Raw genomic sequence first — 13642 nt, 5'->3', positions numbered from 1 at the left:
AAAAAAAAAAAAAACAAATCTATTCTAGACATGTGGCTCAAGTAATAGAGTAGCAGTTGAGCAAGCAAGCCATACTGGTACAAGGCCTTTGAGTTCAAGTTCTGGCACTAGGAAAATAAATGAAAAAAATAAATAAATGAATGACTTGAAAGTGTAAACAAGTTACTTGAAAACTTTTATAAGAAAATATTAAAACTGAAAGTGATCATCGAAGTATTTGAATTAAGACACTTAATAAAGGAAAATCAACAACAAAATTAAGGATAAAAGAAGATAATTATAAATAGAAAAGTAAAAATTAGTAAAAATTCTCAATAGTGTCCTTCTGAAAGACAAGTACATTTACCAAACCACCAGCAAATATGATAATGGGAAGAAGTGAGCATCTCTGGAAGAGTCTCCCACGTGAACAACAGTGATCATGCTCAGTTTATAACTGACCTGTTTGCTCTGTATGTGGTAGGAAAGCCATGGGAAGGCTGCACACAGGGTCTGTAAGGAGAGGAATGGCCTGCTGCTTTGATTTGTAGCTCAGAGAAATCTCATTTTCTGTGATGTGGAAGGGAAAAGAGAAGGATGTAATTGGAGACACCAGCAAGTCACCTTTACAAGAACCCAGGTCAAGCCAAGCAGCAGGAGTCAGTTTCCAGAGATGCTTAGAAGAACTAAAACAAAGGTTTTCGTGACTAACTGAATGGCAGGAGTCTGAACAGGGCATGAGAAGCAGATTTAGAGAGTAAAGATGCCAGTGGCTTATTCCTGTAGTCCTAGCTATTCAGGAGGCTGAGATCTGAAGATCCCAGCTTGAAGCCAGCCCAGGCACAACATTCCCTGAGACTCTTATCTCCAATTAACCACCAAAAAGCCAGAAATGTCTCAAGTTTCATCAGCCTGGGTTTTAATCATGTTCCTCTAATCAGAAGAAAAGAGTTGCCTAGGTTGTACTTCTAAAGTACAAGTTGATTTAAAAGCTATGATTTATTTCAATACTTGATAACTATACCCCAGGATTTTAAATTGGGAGAAATATTAATAACAGTACTTAGCTCTATTGTCCAATATTTTTTTCAGTGCTGAGGATGTATGCTGGGTAAACATTTTACCACTGATCCACACTCCTTAATCCACAATTTTTTTTTACCACTGCAGAATTCCTATCTAATGTTTTGTATCTTTTTTATCTAAGCCTCATATATTTTAGACCCAATAACTATATTCTCAACTAATTTCTAGAACAAATGCTTTCTTTGGCTCCTCAATACACTTCATTGATTTTTTTTCCTCATCCAACAAAGATAGAAATGGTCTAACCACCTTATTAAATTTAAATCACATTAAAAATTCATGTCCTAATGTTGAGTTCTTAGAGATAAGGCAGCCTAAATAAGAAGAGGCAGAACATTTTCATACATCTCAAAAACATAAAATCAAACTGGTCATTACACTGATCTTGAATCTGAATGCGTACCCTATAAATGAGGATGTTATCTTGGTTGTGTTATGCTATCATGGAAAAGGCTTTATATGAGAAAGTAGCATGGTGTTTTGAGCTGGTTCTCTGGTTGTTGGGATGCCAACTTATCCCCAGTCTCCTGGGATTTTCCTGGTTTTAAGCAGCTAGGATTACAGGTGTGAGCAAATATCTGTCCATACCTAGGTATTTACTAGTTGAGATTGGGTCTCATGAACTTTTTTGCCTGACTGGCCTCAAATCATGATATCTGCCCCTTGAGTAGGTAGAACTACAGGATGTGAAATTATATCTTACCTAACACAGCATTTTATTGTTTTCATGTTTATGCTGGTCTGGGGTACTTAAACTCAGGGCCTGGGTGCTGTCCCTGAGCAATTCTGGCACAAGGTTAGTACTCTACCACTTCAGCCACAGCTCCACTTCCAGCCTTTTGCTGTTTAATTGGAAATAAGCATTTCATGGACTTTCCTTCCCAGGATGGCTTTGAACCACAGTCCTCAGATCTCAGTCTCCTGAGTAGCTAAGATTACAGATGTGAGCCACCTGTGCCTAAATGGCATAGCGTTTTAAATCCCCACAGTATTCAGCCTCTTCCCTCGTCTAGGTGGGTCACACTCTCACTAACACAGAGAGCAAGAGAAGTATTTTTCAGGGATGTAGAGCTAGGATAGCTGGTGGGATGAAAATCTAGGGGTTCTGTGAGTCAGAAAAAGGCCCTGTTTTGAAACTAAGAGGCTTCCATCTCACTGGCCTGCCCATCCTGGCCTAGCCAGCATCCAGTCTCTTTCCTTTTATTCAATGGCCATCAACAACAAAGGTCCTGAATAGAGATCAGCCTCCAATCAGAGTGAAAGCAGGGCTTTGTAAAGCTGTGAATGCAATAGGCAGTGACCTGGTTTGTATAGAGCCGGTCAAAATGAAAGGGAAGCGTTCTCTAGCTGAGACCAAGAGGTTGCTTATCTCTGTGGCTCCCAGTGTTTCCCTCAGAAAAAGAAAAGTCCAAATGAGAATGTGTGGGTGTTTTTGCCGTCCCACTATTCCTGGGAATAATTCACTTTCAGCTAATTCCATTTTTTCTGAGATACAAACTGTTCTCAGAAGGGGCATCTGAGATTCACTAGCATCTTCTCTCTGGGAGGCATTTTATAGCATCAAAAGAAAACCGGCCTTTCCTTTTCCACTGGAGTTTGCCAAATCCAAAAATATGTTCTATAGGAAATTATAAAGGAAAACTAAAAATGGGATGTTCAGGTCCTATAGCTGATGCCTCAAAGCCACTGACTTGCTGGGTCAATTTAATAACTAATTCAGAGTTCTTTTTTAAAAAAAATCATGCTGTTTAATTTAATTAACTACAAAGACTTCTCTATAACACGTGCGGAGATGGTTTTAGTCATTAGTCATTGGCTCTCTTGTTCAGTGGTGAACCAGATTCTCCTTCTTCACAGAGAAATCTGTTGTCTTTTGCCAATAATGAAAATGTTAGAGTCATATGCCAAAGTTGTTGCCACTGGCACCTTATCAACAACCAAGATGATTCTTTCTGTTGGTGATCACACCAATTCTTCTCAAGATAGCACCTCCAGGCACCTATACACAAGATTACCAGTGTTGAACTTCAAATCAAGTGGGGCCCATTGTGTACCATTCTAATCTCAGGCTAGTTGAGATTTCAGAGTTGGGAACATTACAGTTCAAGGCCAGAGCAGGCAAAAAGCTAATGAGATCTGACCTCAACAAACAAGGTGGATATGATGGTTCACACCTGTGATCCAAATATGTAGGAGGCTATAAGTCTGAGACCAGCCCTGGAAAACCTTGAGACCCTATCAAAAAAGTAAATGCAAAATAGAAGAGAGTGTGGGGTTCAAGCAGTAGGGAACCTCCCTAAGCATGCATTAGGCCTTGAGTGAGAACCCCAACAGACAGACAGACAGACAGACACACACACACACACACACACACACACACACACACACACACACACATCAACTAATCTCCAAATCAATCTCAATAGTAGTGAGGTTCAGGATAGTGAATGGTGTGAGCATCATGAGTCGCCAGGTAAGATTCCTTTCGTGCCCACCAGAATCTTTCTTATTTCGCATAACTTGTGTGTTTCACAGTGAACAGCATAGCAACCATCCGTGTCACCAATCAGGTGGAAGTTGTCTCCAGTTTTATTCAAGGCTGACAGCATCCACAGAACCATCCGGGAAGATTCTATCACCTCTGACTTTATCATTCATCTTAATGAGGTTCTGCATGCAGATCTTCTTTGCTTCAGGTACTGTCAGGATGTACTTAAGTCTGTTCCTGGAGAAAATGACGAGAAGCAGACATTTTCTCAGCTTTTAGGGCTAGGTAGATGGGCAAGGCGCAAACACACCACTGCTTGGCTGATGTCCTCCTCCGATGTTTCTTGGACCATGAGTGACGGCTGTGTAAGGAATGCAAAGAATGACTCATCTGAATTTCTCCAATAGCAAAAGAAAGGCTACCCTGTCTTCTCTAGACACACTGAATTGTGGTTAAGAAATGGGAGATCAATTCAGAGATTCATGTATTCCCTGTCTGAGTTCATAATTTAATAACTGACATAGAGTAAATTTAAATTTTAATACAAATGAGAGAAATTATTGTCAGAGGTCAAAATACGAAGTAGACTTAAATTAGTTTCTCTCCTCCATAAACATAGCTTCTTACATCAAAAACACAACAACTTATAATATAGCACCACTAATTGCACCTTAAGTTTCCATTCTTAGCTCTTTTTTTCCCTGCATTCCAACTTGCTCTCTTCTGACCATCATTTTCCAAATGCCCATAGGTTTCTCTCCTAGGCAGCCCTCTCCAAGTCTGTCTTTTTCTTAGAATCCTATGTTCTTTCCTGGCTCCATTCTTTCAAAAAGTATTTTTCTGAGACCTACAGACCACACCAATGTATCCTGTTTGGGAATTCTTACAGTACATGTTGTTAGAAGACTTCATTGGACATCTCAAGTACTGGGTTAGCTGGTTTTTACAAAAACACATGCTTTTCTCTGCCCTACCAGACACTTTGAGCCAGAAGGTCAGTAACTCTGATACCTCGTTTCCCCTTCACTGTTAGGAAGTTGAACAATACAATTTACTCAGTCCTGGAGACTTGCCCAATGACCTGAGTGTTATTTTATAAAAATCATTTGGATACTATTCATAGTTCCTACATTATAACTACCGTCCACCCTGAGTTGTGTCATGAAACTTTTACCTTCCTCCCATCTTTCCTTCTTGGAGTTGGCTATAGAGAATTTTTTCTGGTCTACCTGTCCTGGTATTAGATCATAAGACCCCACTTCAGAAATAATGCTAAAAAAAAATCTGAGCAGGGATGCCTTGCTAGGTTTTCCCCAATGGGGGTACTACTATCAGTTGATAGCCCATGGGCTCAATCACATTTCTCTGTGGTTTTCCATGCTTCTACCATGCCTACGCAGCGAAGTACTTGCAAAGCTCTGCAGGATCGTGTTTGCCTGAAGTATGTCCATGGTTTATGAAATACATCTCAGAAGCCATGAACAACAAAAACAGGAAGTCAGAGACATGGCAGTGAGAAACATAAAAATGCACTCATGAGCAAGTTTTCATAGGTGCTCTAGAAGAAGTTATCATTCATCATGTGGAATGTTTTAGCCATTATTTCTCTGGTTATTAAGAGTATTTGTACTGGATCTATACCTTTTGTACTGTTGGGAGATGGTTTTTGTCTTCTTTTGGCTCAATGTGACATCATATTCACTTGGTGGGGAAAATGTTGCTACTTACAAATCATTGTGTACTTTGAGGAAAATTATTTATTGTGCATGTGTACTGGTTTCCTAAGGAGATTATTTAAATTCCAGAATATAATCTTCAGTGGATGGATTCAACTTTGGGTGGGGGCAGACTTTTTCCTCAATTGGAACAGTCAAGTCTTAAGTTGCAGAGTCAGTTTAACCTGGAAAAATGTCACTGTCTTCAATATCAGTGAGCAGGAAAGCACTCTGGGTTAGAGGACAGACTGAGGACTGAGGACAGACAAGAAAGGGTGGAGTTAGAAAATGTAAAATAGGAGATAATGAAGCTCGTACTCCTCACTCCATTCTGACAGTTAGAATCTGGTCACTTTGGGATTACTTCTCAAACCCAGTGCAATGCTATGAAAAAATCTATAAGAAAAGTTCTCTTAAATATTCTGAAGAAGGTTTAATCTTTTAGGAGTAAAGAGTGCAATGACACTAGAGCCTCCAGGAAAAAGATAGAAGAGTTGAAAAAGGAAAAGAACATGTATATCTGCAAGTTTCAACAAGTGAAGACTTACTAATGAATGACAGTAACTTTTATGGACATATCCTGTTGAAGAACTTAATTTTATTCCAGTATCTCAAGGTGCAATATCTCAAAAGCTCAATCGATGCTTTAACAGATGAGCAAATTCTGAATTAAAGATACTACAAAATCAGTCTATCAATTGCTATCTGAAAACCCCTTTGGATGGAGAAGGGTTTTCAAAAATGGTACAACCTATATTAAACACTGAAGAAAATTAGAACTCACAAAAATCATGAAGACTGTCCAAATTTTGTGAAAGGAAGAACGTTACACCACAAGCCCACAAGAGTAGTACAGAAGAGACAGCCTAGGCCAAGGACCAAACAAGAAAATTCTAATGAACAGCTAAGGAGGGTTCAAAATCTTTGTCTTGATTTCATAAAAGCCTGTAAATGAGAAACAAGAGAATGCATACCAACTTTGGAGGAGTTCTTTAATGGAGCCATTGCACGTGGAGACACCAAAAACATGGTTGAAAGTGAGTATAACACTGTGAACCATTCAAATTGTTGCTGAGAACATAGAGAAGTTCTCATGTCTTCCAGCCAACCAACCAGCAGTGTGAAAGCGTGTCAGAAGAGCTTGAAAACATGATAATAAAGGTAGGCAAGGAATTTCCACCTCCTTCTGAAGAAGTCAAAACAGACACGGATGTAGATGAGGAAGATGATGGCACTTGATTGACCTCAGGAAAATGAGCCTCTTGCTGTTTGATGAGATAAACCCATAAACCAGGGGAACAGGAGGTGTTGGGTGAACAACAGAAGATTCCAGCTCCTTGCTTAGAAATGCTAAGTTCTGAAGTTAGACGACTTGAGTGTGACAGTGAAGATAGGAAGACTTGACCTAAGCAGCTCCGAGTTGTCTGGCAAGGTCAAGTGTCTACTTAGAAGCTTGATGGGTACATGGAACAAATCTGGATTGCGTGATCTTGCAGAAAGTCTAGCCACAGTGAAACAAATGCCGAGCTTTTTAAAAATTAAAATGGTGATAAGATTTTGTTACCAAGCACCATTTGATAAGTAATCCACTGTTTTATTTAAACACTAATCTCATTCTCCTTTCTTTCTGCTTTCTTCTCTCTCTCTTTTCTCTCTCTCCTCTCTTTCTCTCTTTTTATACCAGTCTTGGGGCTTGAACTCAGGGATGGAGCACTATCCCCGAGCTTTTGTGCTCAAGACTAGTCACCAAGTCTTCTATGTTGATTGCTGTGGTGTAAAAGCAGAGGAAAGGTGGTTTGTTTTGTCCACGTATAAAGATAGAGAAATTAAAGTCAGAAATACACTGGTAGACCCCAGAGGATCATAGATCAATCGCAGTGCATAAAATGTACTCCAAAAGGATTCTAAAATTCTATAATGAGAAACAACTTACCAGCCAGTTATCCAAAACCAAACAGATATTAGGATGGAAAATGTGGCAATGACTCTAAACTGAGAAGTGAGAATATTTAGCCAAGGAATCAGCTGGGTTTTAATTCTTAATCAGAGGCATTATTAGTTTTTTTTTAGTGACTTGACATTGTCTACTAGCATTAAAGGATAATCAGATTGAGAGGAGGCCATTTGCAAACCAAGCCACGGCAAACGGAGGTTCAATGTCCCCTTTTACTTTTCTTCTTTTTTTTTTTTTTTTACCTATATCGCTGTTTGTGGATTTTAATTCCTAGAACATAAGAAGTGAAGATGTGTCAATTCTATAATCTAGAATGCTACCTAGGTCAGAGGAAAATGCCATGTGCTTTTGGTTTATCCACGTATGAATAATTTAAAGTTGATTTTAGGTTTGCAGTTTAAGACAAGAACACTGGGAAGATCTGTATGAGTCCTTCTTGGTTTTCTGCTTGTCTGTTTATGGTGAGAATGGAACTGAACTCAAGGCCACCCACAAGTTAAGCATGCCCTTTACTACTGAGTTATATCACTAGCCCTGTTCTTTATATTCTTAATCATTGAAAGAAGGTAATTTAGGAAGCAATCATTCTCGCAGAAAGCATGCTGAATCACCTGTCAATGAATCCTTGGTCTCCTCTTCATTTTAATTTGCTCAGGATCTGCAAGGATCCCAATTGCTGAGAGGTACAACACTAATTCTGCAGCACCCTGATCTCTATCAAATTATCTCAAAGGCATTGCCATTTTGAATGTCAATTTTAAAGGGAAGTTGTTTTGTTTTTCTGAGAAAGAGCCTCTTAATCCAGCTCTCAAATAAAAATCTCTCGCCTTGAACGCTGTGAAGGGGAGACAGGAGTCACTAAACCAATTAGTCTCAGGAAGTCTTACAGAGATGTGTTAGTCCAAAAGATAGAATAAAGGAGAGAGGATGAGACCAGAGTTCCACAGACTGAAAATTAAAATAGCAAGAATAAGGAAAAACAGAGAAATAAAAGGAAGACATGTGACGTCACCATGGCAATGAGATGTAAACAAACCAGCATCCTTCCTCAAGTGGCTTAGTAACATGCCCTGCATGTTACTGGACAGGATACATATGACTTCACAGCTGCTTTAAGTTTAAACTCTTATTTCTTCTGGCTACGAGTATATCCCCGACTTACAGGCAAAAAACATTCTACTAAAGACTTCAGTTCTTCAAATCTCTTAGATCTCAAGACTAAGCAATGTGCCAAGCTTTCTCCCTCCCTCTCTCCCTTCTTCCCTCCCTTCCTCCCTCCCTTCCTTCTTCTCTCTTCCTTGCTCACTTACTCTTTTAGAATTAAAGACTGCTTCAATCTGTTGTAAGGCTCAGCTGGGGAATGCATTAACCGCAGGCCATATCCATACAGGTGGACCCCCCTAACCCCAGAACCCCATTCCACTTCTCCCAAACACTCTCCCTTTTACCTTGGCCTAATAAGGATCTGAATTTGCATTCAAGAAAAGTGTTCAAAACCATTTCAATCTCAATTAGGAAGCCATTTGTTTTTCCTATAAGAAATAGTCTTAGGTAAGTATTTTCAGTTCCATATGTACATTTTTTTTTTTTTGGTCGGTCATGGGGCTTGAACTCTAGGCATGGAGTGCCGTCCCTCAGCTCTTCAGCTCAAGGCAGGCACTCTACACTTGAGCCACAGCACCACTTCCAGGTTTCTGGTGGTTAATTGGAGATAAGAGTTTCATGGACTTTCCTGCCCGGGCTGGCTTTGAACCATCATCCTCAGATCTCAACCTCCTGAGTAGCTAGGATTACAGGCTTGAGCCACCGGCGCCCAACATCATATATACATTTTTTAATCTAGATTTTTCTTAAAATTTGAATCTTTTGTCATTTTTAATTCTAATTTCTCCTCCTAGTAAGTATTTTGAAAAATCTTTTTAACCTCAAAACAGCTGGAGGTTGCCTACAATACTTCATAACCTATTTAAGTAGGCTGTGTTCCAGCATCCACAGCTTCTCAGTCGGCCTGGCTTTTTTCCTCTTTATCTACCATGGTCACAATTATGTCAGATTATTAACACACATGTTGAAATATCTGAAAGGGAACATTTTACCTGCAGGGAAACAGTCAGTACAAAGAGAGTACGTTTTCCTTGTCAGTGCCCTAGCGTGAGGGTTCTTGCTCAGGAAGAGAACAGAGAATTGGCATTGCTTATCCAAAAATGCATAATAGACCTTCATATTTCGTGGAGGAAGGGAAAGATGAACTACAAGTGAGAGAACTAATATGTGTGTGGCATCGATGGAATGCCTAGTATGTGCAAGACACTAATGCTAGATGTTTGATTAATTGGTTGGATGATTGGTTGGTTGGTTGGTAGCCCAGGCTTCCCTTGAACTCTTAACCCTCTTGCCTCAACCTCCAATGTGTGGGATTACAGATATGCCCTGGCACATTCAGTTACATGTTGTTATATTTCACATTTTTATATTTTTTCCTACTTTTGTCTTCACAATATAGCAAATGTAAATTATTTCTGTTCCACAGACTATGACACTGGAGCATAGAGAGACTGATAGGCAGTTAATTCTCTAGTAGATTCCACTAATGGCATGTTATTCTTTAGTTCACCAGACTGTTCATATCAAACACAACATGTATCAATGACAAACAGAGGACAACCAAAGTCAGTTGTAGCTAGTGGTTTCAGAGGCTTTGACAATGAGACAGTAGCCAGGCCCATCCCTTCTAAGCAGACTAATGCCACACATTAGAGGCACTGTACCTGAAGCATCTGAAGGGCATAGGTGTCAAGATTGCACAGCATTCCAGGACCCAGCTGACAATATGATTTTAGGATTGTTTGTGCATTCATGCACTGGTGCACCTATCCATACAATACAATACACAAGTATTTACTGAAGACCTACTATGTGCCAGGCATTCTTCTCGATTCTCACAATACAGTAGGAAACAAAACAAACCAAGACAGCACAGAGTCTACATACATGGGGAAAGAAAAACATTATACCTCTGTATTCTCCCTATGTGAAGGAATAAAAGTACCTTCCACATCGGGTTCTACTGAAAAGTTCAGTAAGTTAATACATAGATCACTTACCATAATAACATACTAGGCTGTAAGCCTTAAAAAGATATTAGTTACTATTGTTTTTAAATGCATATTATTCTGTCTGGTTCAGTTTAAGCTAAAAGTCACCACCACCAGGGCTTTGGGTATATGGAAATGGGGTGAGGTTGGAGAGCAGTTGTCCCTTGATGTGTCAGGGGGCATTCTCTATCACATTTTGTTGGCACTGGAGGTCTCTAATGTGAGCTCCTTGGTCATCAGTCACTTGAACTGTCATGGAAATACCAGGCTCAACTGAAAGCTTTGTTTCCCTTCACATTTTCAGAGTGTAAAGTGGTCTGTTCCAGGGCTTATTTTTGTCTATACAGGCAATTAAGATATACTTAGAGAAAGTAAAGTGCAGGTATTACAGGAGTTATTTTTGAAAATCCAAACAGAGAGGAGAGAGCTTTTTGGATAATACCTTTTGAAAGTTGGAGATATTTTTCTCTCAGTTTCACTTTTATCCAGAAAGGTGGAGCCGCATCTGCCTGCTTTGTAAGCTTTGAGAAGTAACTGGAGTTCACTAAGTTCTAGTTCAATGACTAGATTGGTTAATGGCTTCTGAATCATTCCAAAGACTCTCTAAGCTTCACTCATCACTAGTTCCAATATGAACCACACCAACAGAGAACAGGAGTTAGTCCAAGTTTCAAAGAGTCACTTCCAAGGGGAAAGGGAAGAGAAAGAATAATGAAACAAGACACAACTACAAAAAGCTTAATCACATGCCCAAATCTAAGACAATGACTGCATAGCCCAAGCAATGACCCCCATTTCTCCATTGAAAATTTTGGAACTAATAACAAAAATGATATTGATGACAACGGAACAACTATTTTGGAGGTCATAGCAGGAAGGGGAAAGAGATGGGAAAAGGTGATGGGGAATGATTTTGATCAAAGTGTGTTACATATACACATGAAAACAGCATATGTAGCCCATCAAAAATTGCTTAGAAGGAGTCAAGAAAGAGTAATATACACGGGGTCAATTTGACCAAAGTATTTCATATGCATGCATGTGAACATCACAGTGAAATCCCTGTGTACAATTGACTTGCTCTAATAAACTACCTTTAAAAAAGTGTTCTACTAAAAAACTTAGGTTTCATACAGTTAATTTCTAAGAATGCTTTCACCTTCTTGGTTGAAAAAAGTTGCTTCATTTAAAGTCTACTCAGCGGAATTTTAAAAACAAGGAAAGAAGAAAAATAAAAGACAGTCATTTAACCTTTGCCTTCAATAAACACACATTTGTTGATCTATCTTTGCTTCAGGGGGTAGCAATCTAATCTTGTAAGTATGTTTTTGTTTTTGTTTTGCAGTGATGAAATTCACCCTTGGGCATCGAGTATGATAGGCAAGCATTCTACCACTGAACTATATTTAACCTATGGTTATGGTTTTAGCATAAGTAAAATCTAAACAAAAGTTGTATATCCAAGGATCATGCCTATAATCTTAGCTACTCTGGAGGCTGAGATGTAATAATCATGGTTTGAAGCCAGCCTGGAGAAACAAGCTCAAGAACCTCTTAACCAGGCTGGGAAGGTGGCTCAGTGGTAGAGCGCTTTCCTTGTATGCATGAGGCCCTGGGTTCAATTCCTCAGCACCACATAAGCAGAAAAAACCAGAAGTGTCACTGTGGCTCAAGTGGTAGAGCACTAGCCTTGAACTGAAGAGCTGAGGGACAGCGCCCAGGCTCCACAACTGACAAAAACAAAGGAATAACAACAACAACAAAAAAACAAAACCAAAGAACCTCTTAACCAATTAACCAGGAAAAAGCCAGAAGTAGAAGTGTATCTCACAGAGCTAAGGGACTGGTCCATAGCTCTGGGTTCAAGCCTGGCATTGGCGCGCGCGCACACACACACACACACACACACACACACACACACACACACGATCTAAATAAGGAGATATTTTCAACTATACTGTAGTAGTGCCTTTGTATTACTGTAACTAAAATGTCTGTCAGAAATAATTTAAGCAAGAAAGGCTTATTTTGCACATGGTTTCAGGGGGTTCAGTCCCTGGTTTCACGGCCCCGTGCACTCAGGCCTTCCCACTACAAGAGCTTGTGGAAGAGGCTGTTACCTCATGGTGGACAGGAAGCAAGACAGGAGTCGTAATAGGGAAAGATCAGTACAGGTATAGCTCCCAAGTGTACACCCTCCATGATTCACCTTATCCAATCAGATTGGATAATGATTTCTGAGCCATTCCAAGGACTTTCTAGACTCTTCAAATCATTGATTCCAATATGGACCGTACTAACAGAGAAGTGAGCTTCCCATAGTACTACTACTTCTCCATGGTCTATTTAAATTTATAATCAAACATAGGTCAATCATTCATTAGATGAGAGCCTTTATAATCTAAATGAGTCTATCAAGTAGTTCCTACAAAGAAGTAGAAAAATGCTTGACTGAGGCCTCATAAAAGGAGCTGTGAGATATCATTTTATCCAGTTGAATCTCTTTTGACTATACAAAAATAGTTCTTAGTTTATTGGCTAGAAATACAGGTTACACTGATTTTGGGGGGCAGGGGACAGTCCTGGAGTTTGAACTGAGGGCCTAGGAATTGTCCCTAAGGTTTTTTTTTTTTTGCTCAAGGCTAGCTCTCTCCACTTGAGCCATAGCTTGTTTTGGTAGTTTATTAGAAATAAACTGGGCTGGCTTCAGTGATCCTCAGATCTCAGACTCTTGAATAGCTAGAATTACAAGCCTGAGCCACCAGTTCCTGGCTTGTTACACTGATTTTTAACCTATCAGTTTTCAAAGTAACATGGGATTACCACAGGAGTCAACTAAATAAGCTAACTAGGCTGATTCTTATGAACATCAAACACATGTCACTGGTACCTAAATCTTGATGTCAAGTGGGCTGCTCCCTTGATAGGAAAATAAAAATACACTGGATTCTTCTATACACATGTGTGTCCCAGCACTACTTAGCCATCTCTCTCAATAGTTCCAAGAAATCATCCAGAATGTTAAGCAACTATAAATAGAAGAGAAGAGACTCAATCTGAAATCCAATGAGGTAGGCTTAATTTAAGCTACGACTCTTGCCCAAGCATGGAAACTGAATACGCAAAGAGCAACTATTTACCCAGGAAAAGCATACTCACATAATTGCCAAGGGCTGAAAATAAAGGCATGCTTCCCCTGCTGAGTAGAAAGCATCACAAATTTTGCAGGGTAACTTTCATAGGTCAGGCTTATGGAGAGTCGTTACTGAGCTAAGCCACAATTAGAATCTGAGTCTCTTGTCCCAGAGAAGACTTGTCCACAGTC

The 13642-nt window shown here is 39.6% G+C and overlaps 1 pseudogene; it reads left to right on the top strand.

Moving 5' to 3' along the window:
- Positions 1-3526: 3526 nt before the first annotated feature.
- LOC122103700 lies at positions 3527-6672 on the top strand (annotated as a pseudogene).
- Positions 6673-13642: the final 6970 nt, after the last annotated feature.

This window comes from Dipodomys spectabilis, unplaced genomic scaffold (assembly GCF_019054845.1).
Source record: "Dipodomys spectabilis isolate Male_0828 unplaced genomic scaffold, ASM1905484v1 ptg000019l, whole genome shotgun sequence".
NCBI lineage: Eukaryota > Metazoa > Chordata > Mammalia > Rodentia > Heteromyidae > Dipodomys > Dipodomys spectabilis.
The sequence above is the reverse complement of the archived record's forward strand: the minus strand, read 5'-3'. Positions and strand labels throughout refer to the sequence as shown.